The following is a 21,006-nucleotide window of genomic DNA, read 5'->3' as shown; positions in this document are numbered from 1 at the left end:
AAAAGTTGTTTTTGAAGTGAAAAAATGGTATTAGCAGAGAGACAGAAAATGCAGATAGACTGAGAAATGGTAAATTAAATGTGATACCGTCGTCAAAAAGTGCTAATGGTTAATGAATTCGTAAACTTTTTGTCAGACGACAAAATTACAGTGCGGTTTGTTGCTGCGGCTTGTATTGGTGGGGGTAGGGTGAGAGGGGCAGGTGGTCGAGTAAAATAAAATGAAAAGTTGGTACATTACATGTGATACCATCTTGAAAAAGTGGTAATGCTTAATGAATTCCTAAACTTTCTGTCAGACGACAAAATTACACTGTGGTTTGTGGCTGCGGCCTGCACTGGTAGGGGTGGGGTGAGAGGGGGAGGGGGCCAAAGTGGTGATGATTAAGGTATTCATAAACTTTCTGTCAGACGACAAAATTACAGTGCGGTTTGTTGCCGCAGCTTGTATTGGTGGGGGTAGGGTGAGAGGGGCAGGTGGTCGAGTAAAATAAAATGAAAAGTTGGTACATTACATGTGATACCGTCTTGAAAAAGTGGTAATGCTTAATGAATTCCTAAACTTTCTGTCAGACGACAAAATTACACTGTGGTTTGTGGCTGCGGCCTGCACTGGTGAGGGTGGGGTGAGAGGGGGAGGTGGTCGAGTAAAATAAAATGAAAAGTTCTGGGCATGAGGTTGTATACAGGTTTGTGCAGTACATGTCTTCATACATTGAGGTAGCAAACCGAGTATGAAAATATCTCTCTCGCTCCTGCCGTTTGACTGCATCTTAATCTCCCTTCTGCTTTCCGTCTCCGTTGCTCTGTGTTATCTTACTGTGTGTGTGTCTGTCTGTGTCTGCCTTCAGTCCGGGCTGAGGAAGTTTGCTGTGGAGGCACACACAGATAGTCCCATCAAAGTAGTTGGAACGTTTTCAAAAAAATATTTATATAATTGAGATGCTTTTTTGAAGCGCTAGTGAATGTCTTCTTTCACAATTACCGCTCGGTTGCCTCCATAGAGCAGAGGGTATGTCGTATTTCACTACTTAGTGCCTCTGCATCTGCACTCTGTTCTCTGGTGGCTGGCGGAGAGGTGTTTGTTATTGTGGAGATGAAAGCGTGATAAGTAGTGAAATACGACATAGCGTCTGGTCTGTAAAAGCGTGGGAGCAGTGATTAACTCTGAGTCAAGCGGAACTGCGGCGGTGTTTGGTAACAGTAATAAAATATATTTTTACAGAGGTACAACTGTTTGCATGGTGCGCAACCCACTAAGAAAGGGTTGACGGGCCGTCATAGGCCCGCGGGTTCTAGTATGAGTAAGTCATGTCGACAAAAGAAAACATGAAGTTAGTACAGCTGAGGTTACGTGGAACACATGAATATTCTTTTAGTATACAATTATTTCAGTTGAGATTATGGATTAAAAGAGAGAACGTGTAATTTTGAAATGTTTATTCAGAAATTCACTATTTTCAAGGCAAGTCTCTTATCTAATACGAGTACAGACATTGCAAGAAACAAAGTAATCGGTATAGTCACTAGTACATAGAATACAAACGGTATAGTTGATGTAAAATGAATATGGTTTAGCAAAATTAATTGTACACTGTTATGAGGAAGTACATTATATTTTATTAAATCTAAGAAGGTGTCTTGCCTTTCAGTTTAGGAACGATACATGAAAATGCTAGTGGTTAGACATCAGCTCATTAACAATCAGCTCTCTGCATGCGAAGCACTATCAAGTTTGTGTTATGCTATTGTGTAAAGAAAAAAAAAGGCGACAAAATTGAAAAGTTGACTGAAGGTGCATGTATGTAATCTGTTGGAACGTTCGCAAATCAGTGTTGAGAAGAACTACTGTATTGACATATCTTTTGAAGGTTTCAGTATTGCATTTGAAATACAGCACGAAAAGCAATGGAAATATTAGTGAAAGAACATATTTTTCTCTTATGTATTAAAAAATATTTTAGTTCATGGAAAAGTAAAGGAGCAGAGGTGTGTGAGGCGGAAATAAGCAGTTCAAAGGAGAAATGGCGTTTACAGTTATAAAAAACTCATGCTATATTTACACATTAATCAGGGCACATGTAGCATATATTAGCGAGTTTTGCTCCGAGTACGTTTGAAATAACATAAGATAAGATATGCAACAGAATTGTTGAGATTAGAGTTTAATAAAAAATAAAGTTCGAAATCGAGTAGCTGAAGAAAAAAAATTTAGTCCACATAAAAGACAAAAATTTGACCAGCAGGAAATCATAATGTCCACTGTTAGTAAAGCCAATAGGTCTGTTGATGTAAAAAAATATCCAAGAAAACGTGAAAAAGATAGGGAGGCAAAACGAAATGTGGACGTCAATGGCTTGCATAAGAGTTATCCTACAATTGTGTGGGCGAAGTAGGCAGCTATCGCTTCTAAAAGGAAGTCACTGTTATGATCCGAAAACATGTCAGCCATCCAATTGAAAAGAGGAAGACAGCATTCATGGTCTTCTATTACCGGAGCCTCTATTACCATCAGAGGGCAGCTCGGTGGGTTTTCAATGTAGCTGTATGTCAGGAAATCTTGCGCTGCTGCGAATATATTCCAATGACCCAGAACTCCTTGTATCGCTGCAAAGACTATAATCCCTCCATTGCAACAAAGCTGTTCAGGATCAATTAACGGATTCATGAGATGATTGTAATTCACTTCAGGAGGTACCAAGTTGCAGAGACATAAGTCCAGGGCCCACATGAAATCACAGCTCAGGCAATGAAATACAGGCTGCACACAGGCGAAATAGGAATATTGAAATGATAATCGATATGATGCATTCAAAGTCGAGAGTGCTAAGATGCCGTAGTAGTCAAGCATCCTCTGGCGAAATAGTTCTAAGTGTTCCGGCTCGTTTGCGAAGACAGGAGGGACATCCATTTTGAAATAAACAAGATGGGAACACAAAAGTCGCAGCACTGGCAGTTCAACAGGAAGTCCAGAGAAATAGGTCGCCGACTATGGAGTGAAGAGTAGCAGAATGACTTGATATAATTTCTGGCAGAGCAGTCACTAAACCATTGCTTAGTAGTTATAAAAAAAATAGCCTGTCCTGAAGAGGAGGATGCGTTAAAAATTAAGGGAGTCACCTCAGCAAATTGTAAAGGAAGGTCACTATTTTATAAGGAATGCTCTTCTCTGTGAATATTAGCTAAGTGAAAGATATATGTGCGAACAGATGGTAGGGTAACTTGTTTTTTTGACAATAAGACTGTTGTTCATGTCTTGTGATTCAAGGCCGGAATTCGCTGCCAGATGGAAACATCAAGGTTCACATGCGGGGGTAGATAAACTAAATTCTTAAAGGGAAGCATATGCAGAGTGATTTTTACCGCGTAATCTTTAACGTTTAAAAAGTCATAGTAATTTTCATTACATGTAAAAAAAAAATATCACTGATGAAGAATGAAGAAAAAGTCGGCATAATAGCAGGCACTGGTGTATCTTTGAAAAAACATGCAACATTACAGGGATTCTAGTTAAATAAGTTATGTGATTGAAAGTGCCTGCATGTGGACGACTAATTACATGTTTGAGTACAGTCATTTCTATAAACATTTAGGGGCAGATTAACATGCTCCGTGCGGCAGTTTTGCTTCACTTGTCACATGTTAAATGTGATGCTAAAGTGGCATAAGGGGATTGTAAATCTACCCGACATTTTTCTCCTGTCTCAAAGGCATTTGTAAGTGAAAGGGAGCGACTTAGTTTTATGACTGTAGGAGGTACTGAGCCAGTGGTATCTATTTATGTGAAGAAATTTATAGAATTTAAAGAGTGAAAAAACGGGAAAGGTACACTAATTAATTTGTGCATTAGTTATGTTGCAGTTGTGGCTTCGGATTCTAAAAAGGGAAAAGTGTTTAGGCGCTTAATGTGGAACCTTGAAAAAAAACGTGTGTATGGTTTGGAAATGAAATGTAAAGGTTTAAAGCAGGGGTTTCCAAAGCTGTCCTGGAGGGCCAGATGCATGGCAGATTAAAAAAATTACTACATGTTTTTCAATGGGGTTATCCAAAAAATATGTTTCTTTGTCTACTGTGCAGTTTTTCTGCATGTTGCCTATTCTTTGATTTTTACCATTGCTCTGTCTTATACATTTTCTCTCTATGCACTTGTTCTCCCTCACATGGGTCTTTAATTATGAAGGCCTTGTGCCGCTGGTGCATCATTTTTAACATGGGAAAAAGTGACGTATCTGTGGCACAAGACTTTCAAAAATGAGACATTTTGTTCTTATTCTATTTGTTTCTCTTGGTCTGTTTGTGTTGGTTGTGGTTTTCACTATATTTATTCATTTCTGAGATAGTTTTATTTTTGGCCTGAAAGCACTCTTAACTTCACTGTCCCTTCTGATATCTCTGTTCTTCTCGTGCTCTTTTTGTATGCTTCTTTGTCTCCTGTTCTCAGTCTTCCTCCTAGATTATCTGTATGGTGGTGTATATCTCTTTTCCTCTTATTCAGTCTTCTTCTGTCCATCTTTCTCTCTCTTCTGCTTTGTTTGTTCATCTCTGTGTTCTTTCTGCTCTCTGTCATCCTATTGTAGTGTTTGCTTGCTGTCCTCTCGGTGTCTGTACCTCCTCTTTTTTGTCTTCTTTGTTCTTTGTCTGTTATTTCTAATATGTGACTCCGTCTCTATGGTTATCTTTTTCTTTATTATACCTTCCATTTGTTTCTTGAGTTTTTAGTGGTGGTGTTATTTTTCTGCCTATCTGTTTGTGCTTTGCATGCTAGTTTGTCTCTTTATGTTCCTCTTCCTGCTACTGTCTCTCTCTTTCCTGTAGTTTGTATCTCTCCTGTCCTGTATCTATTTTGTACTCTATATTTGATATTTTATTTTATATTTAGTTATGTTATGTGTTAAATTAACAATTATTGAACTTAGTTAGGCATTAGGATATCTAATGATAGAGAATCTTGGGGAATTTATCTGTTATGCTTGTTCTTTGCTACAATGGCTCTATGTTGTGTAACAAATAAGTCTGTAATATGTTAATTACATTTTATTATTTTCTTTTTTATAGTGTTTGGTGCTGAAAAGCAACAACCTGCCTTCCGAATCACAGAATTTCAGGAATTATATTCTTTTTTTCAGGTGAGTTGGTATTTTTGCATAGGCAATTTTTTGGGTGCACATTAAAATAATAAAGAAGATTTTTTTGAATGTTTGTAAAATTTCAGTTTGGAACATGATTTTATCTTCTATTTTTCCCATGGTTGTATCTGCTTATACTAGATATGTATTTTGAGATATTTCTCCACTGACAGTTGAAATTATCTTTTAATGGGCCTGGTGCATGTGTTCTTTTTGATGGAGTTTAGATTTACGGATCATTTGAGTATAATTCTTTCCGGTTTCCATTAAATAATTCTTGCGAAGTGTTCATTATTTTTGAAATCATGTTGTATTATGTTTGGCAGTCTTTCTCCTTCATTTACAGAGGGGTATTATGATATGGTTCTTGGTGTGATGGGCATCTTTCCTGCATATCTGTGATTGTACTATCTATAGGCACTGTTTTACATATATTTGCAGAGCTTTATTATGATCTGGTTCTTCATGGTTAGCATGACATTTTGTATATGCTATGGCATTCACATGCTGAGTATGCTGTTCAAACATAAAAGCAACTGTCTCTGTGGGAAGCAGTAATCTGTTAAGTGAATGTTATGGTTTGTATAATGTGAGCCTTCTCTTTAGAGTGTATATAGTTTCAATAGCAGTTTGTAGTGGTGAACTCAGAAAATGGATCTCTAAAAATTAATTCTAAAGTTTATCAATATTTCTGATATCTAGATATCTGATATCTAGAAAATCTAAAAAGAAATTTTACAGTAAAATGTCTTTTTACAACAGTAATTATTTAATGCAAAAAAAAAGGATCAAACCACCCTTGATAATATATGAGGCAAAAGCAATTGGGTCTGCTTTGTACGGTGCGGAGCTATAGGGGCATGAAAATCTCCAGGAACTCCAAACATCAGAAAATAAATTCTTAAGGTCATTGACAGGTACCCCACAGAGCAGTCCGCTATTGCCCCTGCGTTATGAGCTAGGCAGGAGAGAAATTTCGGAAATGGCAAAATTACGTCCGATTTTATACTGGCGTAGGCTTTGGACTACGCCAGAGCTCTCCCACTACGCGGACGGCTTCATAGATGTTATTAAAGCTGACCGTTGTAATAAAATCAGATGGTTTAAAACATTAAAGATTGCATTGTTCGATTTAGGACTAAATGCTCTAGGGACCGATCCAGCTGGGGCTTCATTTCCCTCAAAGTCCACTTTAAAAAACATTTTCTGGGAATATGTTGTTAATAGGAGTATGCTCAGTACTAACAGTGGGTCCATGACCACCAGTTTCCTAGAAGTTAAGATGTACCCTATTTATGAAATGTATTGGGATTACATAACGAACCCCATGGACAGAAAACCGCTCTTCCAATTGAGGGTAGGTTCGCTCCCCCTCCGTAATTTAACATCTAAGTGGAAATCAGGGGGTGCAGCAATTTGTCCTGTCTGTGGGGTAGGAAAAGAAACTCTTGGTCATTTTTTGTTTTCTTGCCCAGCATATTCTGCCCCAAGGCGAGCTTGGTTGGCTCCTATGTGCAGGAACTTAGGCACAAAAAGTAGCATGGTAGCGCTGCGTATTGTAAAATCCACTACTGTAAATTGGATCATAATTGCCACCGCAAAGTACTTGGGGTGGGCGTGGGTTATAAGGCAGAGATTGCTGGTAAGCTAATTACTCACTGCCAAGTTGATCAGAGACTGCTAGACAATTGTCTATTCTCTGTAACTGCTTACTAATAGTTCAGAGACTGATAGACTATTGTTTATTCTCTGTAAATCTTATTTAGCTGATCAGAGACTGCTAGACTTGTGTCTATTCTCTGCAAACGCTCATTTTATGTATCATCGGTATGAAATTTTAATGGTATGAATTTTTTAGGATTTTTTACTGTCATTGTGATTATCATTTCTTTGGTATTCTTAATAGCAATGAACTTTGCACCTGTATCTATGATGCGTTATAGTTCTTTTTAAATTCTGTAATGTGCTGTGTCTAAATGACTCTGTAAATTTAATTGCTTTTTATTATATGTTTGTATGTCTGCTTTTATGAGTAATACTCGAATAAAGCACTTTTGAAATGAAATGATCAGTGTTAATGTTTAGGGTTATACTGCCAATTTCTTTTCAAAACAAGAGGAAGGTGCTATCTTAATATATGTAGTTAATAAGTTAGAAATTATAAAAATATATGTAGTTTAAAAATTAGTAAAAGGTACTTTTAAGTTATATATTTATGAAAAAAGATATAATTTAGTTTCTATATTTTTTTAAAAGGATACAGAAGATCAAACTGAATATAGACATGGAGAATTGCTCGCAAGACAAACAAATTCATCTCGATATTATAAAAGAAGTGATGGACGAAATTTTAGAAGCGGTCTTTCAGGAGGAAATAGAAAATCAAAATGATGATTTCATGGACATTTCTCTAGACTCTGCCTATTTAGATATGGTGGAAGGGGATGAGGACTTTGGATTTGAAGAAGTCCCTGATGATTTAATGCTGGAAGTTCTACTAAATTATGAACTTTTGAATGAATACAAATATTTTTGATAGTAAAGCATTCTTGAACACAGTTTTCTTGTCCTATTCGTCGTTCATCTGCTTTATGAGAGTGATAAGACATGTTCTCATGAAGTGTAAAAGAGATTGTAGTAAAAAAGATTAAAGCACTAGGATGACCGATAGTTCTTGAAAAAAGTGTACTGTTTGTATGCTTTAAAAAATGAGAATTAAAAAATATGTCTATAATGTTAAAACAGCTATGGACTGTGATAAATTTAGAACCAACATTCACTACAGGATTTCCTACTCTGTTCAGAGACTTTTTAATTGTCTTTATTCTACTTAGAAAATGAATCTGTGGTTTTAATTTGTACGTTATATGCTAGTAGCCAACTATAATATTTGTTAAGTTTGTGTTTTACAGATTGACATTTTCATCAAAATCTTAAATTAATATGCCGACCAGAAGTGAAAAATGAAAGCTCTATAAACGGACTTACATTTTGAAGAAGAAAGGAATTCAAGAATTATCAAAAGAACAAAGGGCCGATAAAAAGAAGAGTGCTCCTGGTAAGAAAACCAAAAGTTTTTTGAAAAGAATATGTCAAAGGAAAAATGTTAGCATTAACCTTCAAAAGGAAAAAGACTTACCAGTATCGCGAAGGAGACATGGAACCAAAGATAAAAATGTTTCTGGAATCAGCAGAGAGGAAAATCTATACAGTAAAACGCGGACGAATCAGTTTACTCAAATCAGGAAGCGTATGTTTTATAACAGAGTAGTTTCGAATTTATTAAAAAAGGAGAAAGTTTGTAAAAGAAGATCTGCTTTTTTTAAGAAGAAACAACATATAGAGGGTATTGTTCAGCGCGCGTTTGAGACAAAAAGAAAATTATTTATTTTAGTACTTAATAGAATAAATACACTAAATAAGGCAATACGAGTTTTAAAAGCTAAAAGTAAATGGAAGAGACACATAAATAGGAGTAATTTTTGTAAAGTGTTTTCTGGGAAGGGGATGCATACTTCAACTTCTGAACCATTTTTTAATGAAGAGAGTTACTTTCAAAGTAACGATTTGTTGCATGCAGTTGATACCAGTGGTCGAGCATATGAGGTGAAGGATGGTTGTGTAATTGAGAAAGAGAAAATTGCGGTTAGAAATGCAGAAGAGGTGATGGCTGGAGAAGCTTTAGAGGGACGCCCTCATGTTCCTGTTTACAGTTGGAATTGTAGTAGCATTTGTAGTGTACGACAGGATTCAATTGATTTCTTTCGCAATTTCTTACGTAAGTACACTAAAGAAAGTCTTAAAAAAATTGTAATGTTGCAAGAATTAGATCATTGCAGAGTGCGAGAAAAAATAGGTCTGCAAGATCGTTCTCTGGCTTGTCTTTCTAAAAAAATATGCCAGAGTGTGTTTCATCACTTCAGGATGTTAGCAGTGCATCATACCAAAATGAGAAAATTAGTGAGAAAGTTGTATTATGCGAAAAGTCCAGCACTTAAACTTAAACAGTTAAATAGTGCTCTTTTGCATGGATGTGAATTAGATGTTAAGAAGATTTGTGCAGAAATTGAGGTAAGTTATTTTGGTCCAGAGGAAGATAATGCAGAAACTGATATAATTATAGAAGGAAATGTGTTAGAAAATGTTGGAAATGTTAATATTGAAAATTGTGAACAGGAAATAATAAAGTTTAAGGTAATTGCAGGTAAGAAACCACATTTTTCTTGTTTCTGTTGTTGACGCATTCATTACAAAAGTCAAACTAGGTTAGTTGATTTATATTTAAAAAGTGAAGATGAAAGTAATAGTCAATGGAAAGATTTTGCAACTTATTTGTTGGTGGAAAACTATTTTGATTTGGGTTTTGAGCAACGTATTTGTAAATATTGTTATAATAAATTAAATGAAAATAAAATGCCTGCTAGAGGTGTCCATAATAATCTAGAGTTGATAAATATTCCATCAGAATTGATGGATTTAAATACTTATGAGACTATTCTGATTCAATGTGTACATCCTTTTCAGGCTATTGTTCGTATGGCTGAGATACCCGCCACCCCCTCTCAACACAATCCCCAAGGATGGGAAACCGGAAACAGTTCTGAAGTTTTTGGAGACGGGAGGGAGTGACCCTCCCGGGCCGTATTTATTAAAATATGAAACAAGATTAAAACATTAAAATAAACAGTTTCATATTATGTACAATTTCATTACCACATTGCGATGTTTGGCTAACCTTAACATATCCTCTAGTACAAAGGTTCTCCTAGCCGAACTAACATCCTACCAACATTTACTTAACTTTTGAAATTGTACATCCTAACGTTTAAGGGCCAACGGCAAGGTCGTAACCGGTGTCAAGATCCCTAACCCAGACATATCCCCCTCACTTGTGAGGGGCGGCACGGAGGCTTACCTCAAGTGCAACTACCAATTTCCCTTGACTTGACGGGGGCCCCAATAAAACTCGACGCCACTTAAAGGTCGTACGAGGACTCGTGTGAGGTATCTAGAAGGTAGCGTAGACCCCCCCCAAACCCCACACAACTTACCACATCTGCCGTCGCAGACGTACTGGCCCCGGGAAATTCCCCAGGAGGGGGCTGTAACCCCTCCTACCCATGAAGGGGCCTTGACCGCCTTCCCTTTCCTTTCGGCGACCCATCCTTAGAAGGGACCGCCTCCCCGTTGAGGGGCCAATGGCCACCTCCCCCGAGCGCCCCCATCCGTAATGGGTGACGCCCACTCATAGGGATCTTCCAATTAGTGCTCACCGATCATGACCTTACCGCCCGACCAAAATAAATACGACAATGATAACTAAAGAACTAAAGACTAAATATAACAGACAGTAGCAACAACAACTTTATTCAAAGCATGCCTACTGATGAACACTAAAGCAGAATTACTTTATTTGCAAAACATAACACAAAACGATCATTCTTTATTGCATACTCAAAATCTTCACGATAATACCGCAACCTGTAAACGAAATTAAAATCATCAATCAAACTTTATTTAAAACCACTCGCTGTCTTCAGGGGCTGGTGGGTGGGTCAAAATTGGCTCTTCGTTCCGTCTCGAGCTCACGTGCAGCGAGGAGGTGCGGCTTCAGAGCACAGGAACAAGAGGATGCTTTCCGGTCTTGTTCCTCCTTTTATCCGTCCTCAGGGCGGGCGTAAACCCGCCCCTACCTGCCCCAAGGGCGTGGCCAGCCGCGTCAGTGTCTAGGCCAACCCACTCTAGGGCGGGAAAAGGCGCGCCCCGGCTACGCCGCTTCGGGCATACCAGCCGAGACTCGCCTCCCGCCCAAGATGGCTTCCCGGGGGGATCGTGGTACTCTGCCATACGTTCGGGGGGACCGATTGGTCGCCCCTTGCCATATGGCTGAGATACCCGCCACCCCCTCTCAACACAATCCCCAAGGATGGGAAACCGGAAACAGTTCTGAAGTTTTTGGAGACGGGAGGGAGTGACCCTCCCGGGCCGTATTTATTAAAATATGAAACAAGATTAAAACATTAAAATAAACAGTTTCATATTATGTACAATTTCATTACCACATTGCGATGTTTGGCTAACCTTAACATATCCTCTAGTACAAAGGTTCTCCTAGCCGAACTAACATCCTACCAACATTTACTTAACTTTTGAAATTGTACATCCTAACGTTTAAGGGCCAACGGCAAGGTCGTAACCGGTGTCAAGATCCCTAACCCAGACATATCCCCCTCACTTGTGAGGGGCGGCACGGAGGCTTACCTCAAGTGCAACTACCAATTTCCCTTGACTTGACGGGGGCCCCAATAAAACTCGACGCCACTTAAAGGTCGTACGAGGACTCGTGTGAGGTTTCTAGAAGGTAGCGTAGACCCCCCCCCAAACCCCACACAACTTACCACATCTGCCGTCGCAGACGTACTGGCCCCGGGAAATTCCCCAGGAGGGGGCTGTAACCCCTCCTACCCATGAAGGGGCCTTGACCGCCTTCCCTTTCCTTTCGGCGACCCATCCTTAGAAGGGACCGCCTCCCCGTTGAGGGGCCAATGGCCACCTCCCCCGAGCACCCCCATCCGTAATGGGTGACGCCCACTCATAGGGATCTTCCAATTAGTGCTCACCGATCATGACCTTACCGCCACAGGTCCGGATAGTTGACCGGCTATCCGGACCCCCCACCACACTCCTACCTAAAGGTCATGTTTAACGTCTTCAGCCAAGCTATGAAGTCTCCTATGAGTAACTCATTCCCCATCCGAGACAAATGAACACCATCCCCCAAGTACATACTGTCATCACTAATACATCCATGCGCGATAGAATGCAGTGCATTGGAACGGAACAACCTACTTACTTTGTTATTAATTTTTCTCACAGAGTGATTTAAAGCAGAAACCGAAAAAGCCCCCCGCCACACTTTCCGTGGGATCATATGGGACCATGCAATCGTGCACCCTGGAACTCTCCTCGCTAACCAACTTACAGTGGAAAGCATCGCTTCCAGGAGAAGTCGTCTACCAGTGGTGACCAAATCATTGCCCCCAAGATGTACTATGACTACCGACGGCGGTGACCACGTCCGCCCTAGCAAACCCTCGAAAAATGATTGGAACTGGTCAATACAGAGACCGCCCTTTCCGTAGAAGGACACCCTGTACCCGTATTCCCCAGCCACGTGCACCATGTCACCTGCCTTGAATACGTCCGCGGCACGCCTCACGTATGAGTGGCCCACGACCCACACCTCCTTTTTAACAGCCGGTGATGTCTGACCGCTGGCCCGGTGTTGGGTCGACTGCATAGTCCGCCCCGCCTCGTAGGCTTGCGTAACTGAAAACCAAACAAAAACAAGAAGGGTGAGTACATCATTACAGCTTCACAACATGTGCAAACGCACATACCTTTTATAACAATTGGAGGACCAACGCCCCACACGTTTAACTTGTTCCACATTCAGACCCCTGGCTGTAGCCTCTGTGGCAGCCCTTATCCGAAAGGAATGGGTCCCAAATTCACCCGGGTTCAAGCCCGCAGCTGTAATCGACATCGCAAGCACCCGCTGAAACTGAAACCTTGTTAGTGGGGTGGCGTCCGCGTGTCTCAACAAGGTCCCCCCCCATGATGCCACCCTTTGTGTTAAATAATCCTCTAAACACTTCACTGGGCACATGGACGACCCGGGAATCCTGCGTATAATTATGCATTCACCCATCCCACTCTGGTCGGTTTTGGACCTCACAAACGAGACAGTCATCGTCTCCCCTCTGATCTGAACGTGCTCTGCGCACAGTCCTCCCGTCACATCCTGCTTGTTCCTTGCCACTAATTCGCTTACCCGCATAGCCCCATGAAATGCCAGTGTAAAAGCGGCTCGGAATAACACTGTCTCAAACCGAGACGAACATGTTGTAGGGAGTCTGGATAATAACTGGGCCAACCTATCCAAACCTATCGGGCGCCTCTCATCTACTCTGCGACCCTCAAGGCGTTGCCACCCACGTAGCGCTTTTTGCACAACGAAAGACGCTGTCGGGTCCTGGATCCCATGAGCCCTAGCAACAAAGGAAATGGCAGCCCGATGCCTCTGGGCCGTGGCCACCGTTTTCCCTGCCAGATGTAATGACATCAGAAAGTTCACAACCCCTTCCTCCTGGCCCCAAAACTCCTCTCTAGCAGTCCCCAAAAAGGCTAAATAGGACCGGAACGCCCCTTCATATGCCTTCCTCGTCCTGGGTGCTAAACTCTCTCCCACGAGGTTACGAAGTTCGGGGCACCGAGAGACCAAAGAGTTTCGGGAAAGGATGCCGGCTCCGGGTCCGCTGTGGGCAGAAAACCCCAGAAGGCCTGCATACGAAAACGAGAAAGGGCATCAGCCGCCTGGTTCATTACCCCAGGGACATGTCTTGCTTTGAACAACACATTCAGTTGCATACACAGTAATACGATTTCCTTGAGCAGCCTCAAAACCCATTTACATCGTGCTGCCTGACTATTGATACACTCAACCACGGTCATATTGTCAGACCAAAATACCACAGAGTGATCTCTGAACCCTTCGGGCCACGTTCTCAGGGCCACGAAAATGGGGAAAAGTTCCAGGAAGGCAATGTTACTTGTCAGTCCACTGTTATGCCACCATGCCGGCCATTTTTGTGCAGACCATCGAGTACCGAAAATGGCACCAAAACCTACACTCCCTGCCGAATCTGTCCACAGCCCCAGCTCCTCAGAGGACACGGCTGGTTTATTCCAGACGACTCGACCATTGAAATCCGCCAGAAATGCCAACCAAATGCGCATGTCCTGGCGGACCTCGGCCGAGAGCCTCGTGCGATGATGGCCCTCCTTCAATCCGACCATGGCTTGAGCGATCGAACGGGAAAAGGGGCGGGCCATAGGTATAACTCTCAGGGCAAAATTCAACTGGCCCACTAACTGCTGTAACTGATGCAGCTTAACCTTAGCTTCACTCAAACACATTTGCAGGGATGCCCTGAATTTTAACACTTTATCCCTTGGTAAACGGAAACAACCTTCTCCGGAGTCTAACTCGATCCCCAGAAACTCGAGGCAAGTCGAAGGACCCACCGTCTTACCTGGTGCCAATGGCACGCCAAACTGATTCATTAAAACACAAAATGCAGCCAAAGCTTGCCCACATTCCGGATCCCCGGCTGCCCCCAGGAACAAAAAATCATCGAGATAATGCATCACATGTTGAAAACCCGTCTTCTTTGTGAAGACCCATTGTAGAAAACTACTGAATTTCTCGAAATAGGCACAAGAAATCGAACATCCCATCGGCATACATCTATCCATATAATACTGACCCTGAAACATGAAACCCAGTAGACGCTGATCGTCTGGATGTACCGGGAGCAACCGGAACGCTGACTCGATATCAGATTTTGCCATCAGCGCCCCGGGCCCCAGGCGATTCAAAATGGCCACGGCCTCATCGAAAGATGCGTACCGTACCGAACACATTTCCGGGTCTATCGCTTCGTTTACGGACAGACCACGTGGGGCTGACAAATTATGTATCAGCCGAAACTCACCCGGGTCCTTCTTGGGGACCACTCCTAAAGGCGAACAGACAAAGTTAGCCACCGGGGGTATACTAAACGGACCGGCGACTCGACCTCGAGTAACCTCCTTCCGGATCTTTTCTTGTACCACGGTCGTATGCTGCAAGACCGATATCTGATTTTTGCATTTTCCCACACCCTGAAAGTCCCCCACTGGGATGTGGAAACCATATGAAAACCCGTTCCGCAACACCCCAGCGGAAGCACGATCCGGGTATTCACTGAGCCAGGGAATCATTGCCAAGGTATCAATCGGGGTAGGTAAAGGCGCCCCTCGGACTATGTTAGACCTGTTTGGCACCTCCTCTACCCCCGTTATCACCCGTTTTGGCTCTGCACGTGGACTCAGGATGGGATGATTGCCCACACCCACTACATTCGTGTTTAAATTTGCACGATCCCTGGGGCCTAGTACATTTACTCCTGTTAAAATTCCAACAAACCCCCTTTTTACCTGTATTACCGGTAGGCCTCGAGTGATTGTCGGTACCCGTACTTGATCGAAAAGGCGTCCCCGCATACTGACGGGAGGATTCGCCCACATTACTCCCTACTAGTGGCACTTTCAACATACCGGTCTCCTTCATTTTGGACCAGGACACAGAATCATAACAATCCCAAGTTAAGTTTTTATCATGTTCTTTTGCTTTTCTGAAAAGATTATCATAGCAAAACCAATGATTACCCTCGTGTGATACCGAGTACCCCATGATCCTTGACTGATAACTCGGCAACTCGGGTAGCAATTCGGGCCTCCGTTCTCCCAAGATCGATGTGAAAATTCCCCATGCCTTGCCCCAATTGCCAACGTTTTCATTAACCTTAAAGGCGGCCATCTTTGCGCGCCAAACACTCGGATGCATGAGATCCTTCTGACCTTTCACATGCTCCATCTCATAATGATCAGTAAGCAACGAGAAGATGTTTACATATTCCCCTGCCCATATCTTTTCTTTAATAGCTAAAGGAACATGCTGACCCAACCTCTCCCTTCGAGAGGGAGCCGACTCTTCCCTCGCAATCGGCAATGGCCGCTTACCTGAACTGGACGCTGTCTCTGCGACTAAAACCGTCCCCTGTGGCTTCTCTACGGCCGCAGCCGGCGTGGATACCTTCGCTGCTTCACGAGTTTCCCGCAGTTGCTTCATTAACACCTGCGCGTCGACAGCCGTGGCGCCCTTGCTACTTTTACCCAACCACGCTGCTACTTGTGCTGCCAGCTCGGGCGGCATGTCTTCCTCGGACACGGGGGTGACCACCACGGGAATCGGATTCCCTTCCTCCGGCACAGGAGTGGGTGCTTCGAGCGGGGCACTGGGACCCGGGGTATCTCCCCCAGCTGCTCCTCTCCTGGGCTTCTTGCCTTTTCCTCCCGGGGCCGTTCCCTCCAAAGGACGTTTCGGGCCCCCTTCCTCATTTTTATCCATCCGCCTCTTTAGGTCGGTCATCTCCTTCATGAGAACACGCAGCATCTGTTCGGTAGTCATTCGTTTTCCCGCCTTCTTCGGCATTCTCCGACAGAGTATCTGTAAAACAAACGAGAAAGATTACAACGCTCAAAATTGGCTCTTCGTTCCGTCTCGAGCTCACGTGCAGCGAGGAGGTGCGGCTTCAGAGCACAGGAACAAGAGGATGCTTTCCGGTCTTGTTCCTCCTTTTATCCGTCCTCAGGGCGGGCGTAAACCCGCCCCTACCTGCCCCAAGGGCGTGGCCAGCCGCGTCAGTGTCTAGGCCAACCCACTCTAGGGCGGGAAAAGGCGCGCCCCGGCTACGCCGCTTCGGGCATACCAGCCGAGACTCGCCTCCCGCCCAAGATGGCTTCCCGGGGGGATCGTGGTACTCTGCCATACGTTCGGGGGGACCGATTGGTCGCCCCTTGCCATATGGAGCCTAAGACTGGCAAATTAAATCCTTCAGATTTACAAAGAGGATTAAAGGGTAGAGTTGTATATTTGCCACTTGATTTAAAAAAAATATGGAAACAATTGGTGTTGAAAATGTAGACGAGGAACCTCTAGTTATTCTAGTTAATGGTGTACCTACAAAGAGTAAGAAAATCTGGCAAGATTTAGTGGATGTTAGAAAAGTCAAAAAGGCAACGTTGTATTTAATCAAAAACAATAAGTACTATAAAGATGTATACGTAGAAGAAGAAGAAGAAGTAAGTGAAGAAGAGGACAATGATTTGTCTATTGGACATATTGAAAAAGCTGACTTATCCAGAAGTGAAGAAATTTATGAACATTACAGTGTTCATTCACTGCATTCCAAAGAAGCAATAGGGAATGCTATTGAATTATTTCAGATGAAAAAAGCGAAAGGAAATCCTATTAGTGTGTGGGAAGAAAGTTTGGAAGGTCGTTGTTTTCCACAGTTTTTCCCTACAGGTGAAGGTACACGATATGATGATCGACCTATGCAGATTCCTGCATCTGAATACCGGACAACAAGATTATATGCAGAAGATCCGAGGTTTCGCCAATGCATTCCATATTTGTTTCATCTTCTGTTTGAGAGTGACTTATCTGGTCTGTCTTATGCAGTAAACCATATCTTAAAAAGTGGAGTTCATCTGCAAAATATTTCAGCAAAGGAATTTATGGATAAAGTGCAACAGAAAGAAAGTGTTTTGGATTCACACCTAATTAATTTAATGGCTTGTCAGCGTGGTACTAATGAGTATTGGTACCGTCGTCATGGAGATTTGAAGTGCATGCTTAGAAACTTAGGAGCACCTACATGGTTTTTAACTCTAAGCTGTGCAGAGTATGCTTGGGAAGATTTACTTGAATTTCTTCGGGAGGCGAATGCAAACATAGAAAATATAAACTACAAGACACCTGGAGAACTGTGTTTGTTAGATCCAGTTAATGTTTGCAGATATTTTAATCATAGATTTGAAGCTATGATGTCTTTTATTACAAACAAGAAAAATACGCCTGTTGGTGAAGTACTGGATTTCTTTTGGAGAAAAGAATATCAAGCAAGAGGTGCTCCTCATATTCATATGCTGTTATGGATCAAGGATGCTCCTAAATTTGGAACAGACTCGGATGAGACTGTACTGTCTTTTATTGAACAGTATGCCACTTGTGACATACCTAATAGTACAACTGACTTAAGAGGAAAAGTGTTACGTTTTCAAAGTCATCGTTGTGGAAAATATTGTCGGCGAAAATTCAAATCAAAGAGTAAATTCTACACCAAATGTCGTTTTGGATTTGCACGACCGGTACTTTCAAAAGGAAGAGTCAACAATTTGATGTCATGTTTGCGACATAATATCAGAAGAAGGTCACCTAAAAATACGTACAATTTAAGAAGAGGTGAAGAATCCCAATAATATAAATGACTATAACCCAGTCATTTTGTCTATTGCTGTGGCTCGATATGTAACGTCTTACATCACGAAATCTGAAAAGACGGAACTGAAGGAGATGTGGGAAGACATTTATCATGAAAAGAGCCTAAGCAAGAAATTGTATACGTACAGTTTGAAGATGTTATCTCATCGAGAAATTGGAGCATATGAATGTTGTGATCGGTTATCATCAGCAAGTCTTTATGCAAAATCAAGGACTATTCTCTGGGTGAGTTTGGGTCTTGCAGAAACACGAAACCGTGTTCTGAAACCTGTGCAAGAAATTGAATATTTAGCCCAGAAAGAACCAAACAGTACAGACATTCTGAAAACAAATATGTTGGATACATACTATCCAAATACAGTACTCTGCTTGAAAACATTTGTCTGTATGAAATACTTCAAAACTACACTTTTAAAAGGAATATTACAGAGAATATTGATAAAGGTGTGCACGCTGTAATTGGACATGAAGGATGTCTGGTGAAACAAAGAAAAGGACACTTGATTAGTCATCGAAAACTGAGTTGCGATACACCTGACAAAACAGAATTTTACTATTATGCTCTTTTGCAACTCTTTAAACCATGGCGTACAGAAGAGGAACTACTTGGTGACTTTGATAGTTATGAAGATTCATTCAACACATCTAAAAGTAGTATTGAATGTCCTGTTTTTAGTCATTATCTCCAAATGTTGAATGATGAAATAGAGCAAGAAGCGACAATTGCAGCGGAGATTGCTAGAGATAGTTCACAAGGTAGTCAAAGTTCGGCTTCATTAACCCTTTCGATGCTCATGACGAGCTCAGCTCGTCATGAGGCACGGTTGAGCTGTGCTCATGACGAGCTGAGCTCGTCATAAAACCATAATAATCAAAAAAGTCAGCGCAGGAGGGGAAAACACCTAGCAGCCAAGGTGTTAAGTCAAGATCCACTGGGACAACCAATTATCCAAAATGAAGCAGCCACTGCCATGGATTAGGTGGAAAGAGCAATGCAGCAAGGTCAAGAGGAAGTAATAAACTTAGAAGAATTAAAGAAGCAATTTAATCTTGAGCAAAGACAGATATATGATGAAGTGACAGAGCACATTGAGCATGGCTTTCGTCATGAGAGAAAAGATTGCTCATGTATGTCATTTGAACCTATTCAACTATATGTAAGTGGAGAAGCTGGAACTGGTAAAAGTTTCCTAATTAAAGGAATTACTACATATCTACAGCAAAGAACTCAGTCAACACTGTTGTGTGTTGTTACTGCTCCAACTGGATTGGCAGCACATAATATTAAAGGTATTACTTTACATCGTTTACTGATGCTGCCAGTTGAACATGAAAATAAATTACAATATCACAATCTATCTGGAGAAGCTTGTTTTGAAGTTTCTAGAGTCCTAAAAAAAATGAAACTTCTTATTGATGAGGTAAGCATGGTATCCAATTTAATGCTTGCTTTTGTGCATTTAAGAATGCAACAGATACTTAAGACAGAGTATGATGTGTTATTTGGAGGTAAACATGTCATAGTTTTTGGAGATCTATTGCAGCTAACTCCTGTGAAAGGACAACCTGTATTTGAAGCTGTTACGCACGAGGAGACCAGAAAGTGCCTGGGCAGTATTGGAAATGTTGATATATGGTCACATTTCAAATATACTGAACTGATTCAAAATATGCGACAGGCAAAGGATACTAAATATGGAAATATTCTTCAAGATATAAAGATTGGAAAACTAACTGAAGATGCGAAAGACACTCTACGAACACGATTACTTTCCAAGCTGTTTCCTAATGAAGATAATGTACCTGAGAAAATATATAGTAAAGAGGTAGCAGATAAGTCAGTGATATGCTTGATGCCAACTCTCAAAGAATGTTCAGTTTTTAATGAAAAAATGTTGAATTTAGAAAATCAAGAAATTAAGAAACTGGAAGCTAAAGATAGAATAGAGCATGAAGGTAGTACTATTGTTTTGTCTGAAAAGTTGAAGTTAAAATTGGATTCTCTTCAAAAAACTATATCTAAAACTGCTGGTTTAGAGAAAAATCTGTATGTATGTTTAAATTGTCGGATAATAAGGAGAAATTTACATGTCGAAAGAGGATTGGTAAATGGAGCAATGGGTAATGTTGTTGGTTTTGTCAATTGCACAAATAGAGATGAGATTGAATTTTTAAGAATAAAATTTGATGGAATTGAGGAAGTTCAACAAATTAGTCGCTGTTCAACTCGTTTTTTGCTTGTGAAAGACTTATATGTCCGTCGGAAGCAATTTCCAATTTGTTTGGCATATGCAGTGACTATTCACAAATCTCAAGGTTTAAGTGTAGATTGTGCTTTGGTAAATATTGGAAGCACTGTATTCAAAGAGGGTATGGCGTATGTTGCTTTATCGCGAGTTAGAACTTTATGTGGACTTTATCTAATTGATTATAATGAGACAAAGATTAGTGCAGATTTAAATTGTGTGAAGGAGTATAATAGGTTAAGAAGAGAATATGCTCCAAGTTTACCTCAATATCCTTTAATTGAAAGGCGTATGGTTGGTCAGAAAAGGAGAAATGAGGAAAAATGTGCTGAAGTAGTCGAGAAACGAAGAAAAAAAGATGTAGCTGTTGTTGGTAGGCGTCAGAAAAAGCTTAGTATTGAAGAGATTGTTGGATTTAAGTTTGAAAACAGGTCTGATGTCAACTGCTATGCAAATGTAGTAGTTAATGTTGTTTTTTTTCTAAAAAATGTTAAGCAACAGATTGTACAAAATCAGGAGCAAACATTTTGCTATTCATTAAATTCTGTATTTGAAAAATGTAGTAGTGGTGATAGTGAAGTAGCAAGTGTTTCAGAACTAAGGAATGTTTTAGACATATGTGCAGGACTAAATCAATTTTCTCAGAATATTCAGCAAGATTGTCAGGAATGTATTATGTATAT

Source organism: Lissotriton vulgaris, chromosome 5 (genome assembly GCF_964263255.1).
Source record: "Lissotriton vulgaris chromosome 5, aLisVul1.2, whole genome shotgun sequence".
NCBI classification, from domain to species: domain Eukaryota; kingdom Metazoa; phylum Chordata; class Amphibia; order Caudata; family Salamandridae; genus Lissotriton; species Lissotriton vulgaris.
This window is presented reverse-complemented; position numbering follows the sequence as displayed.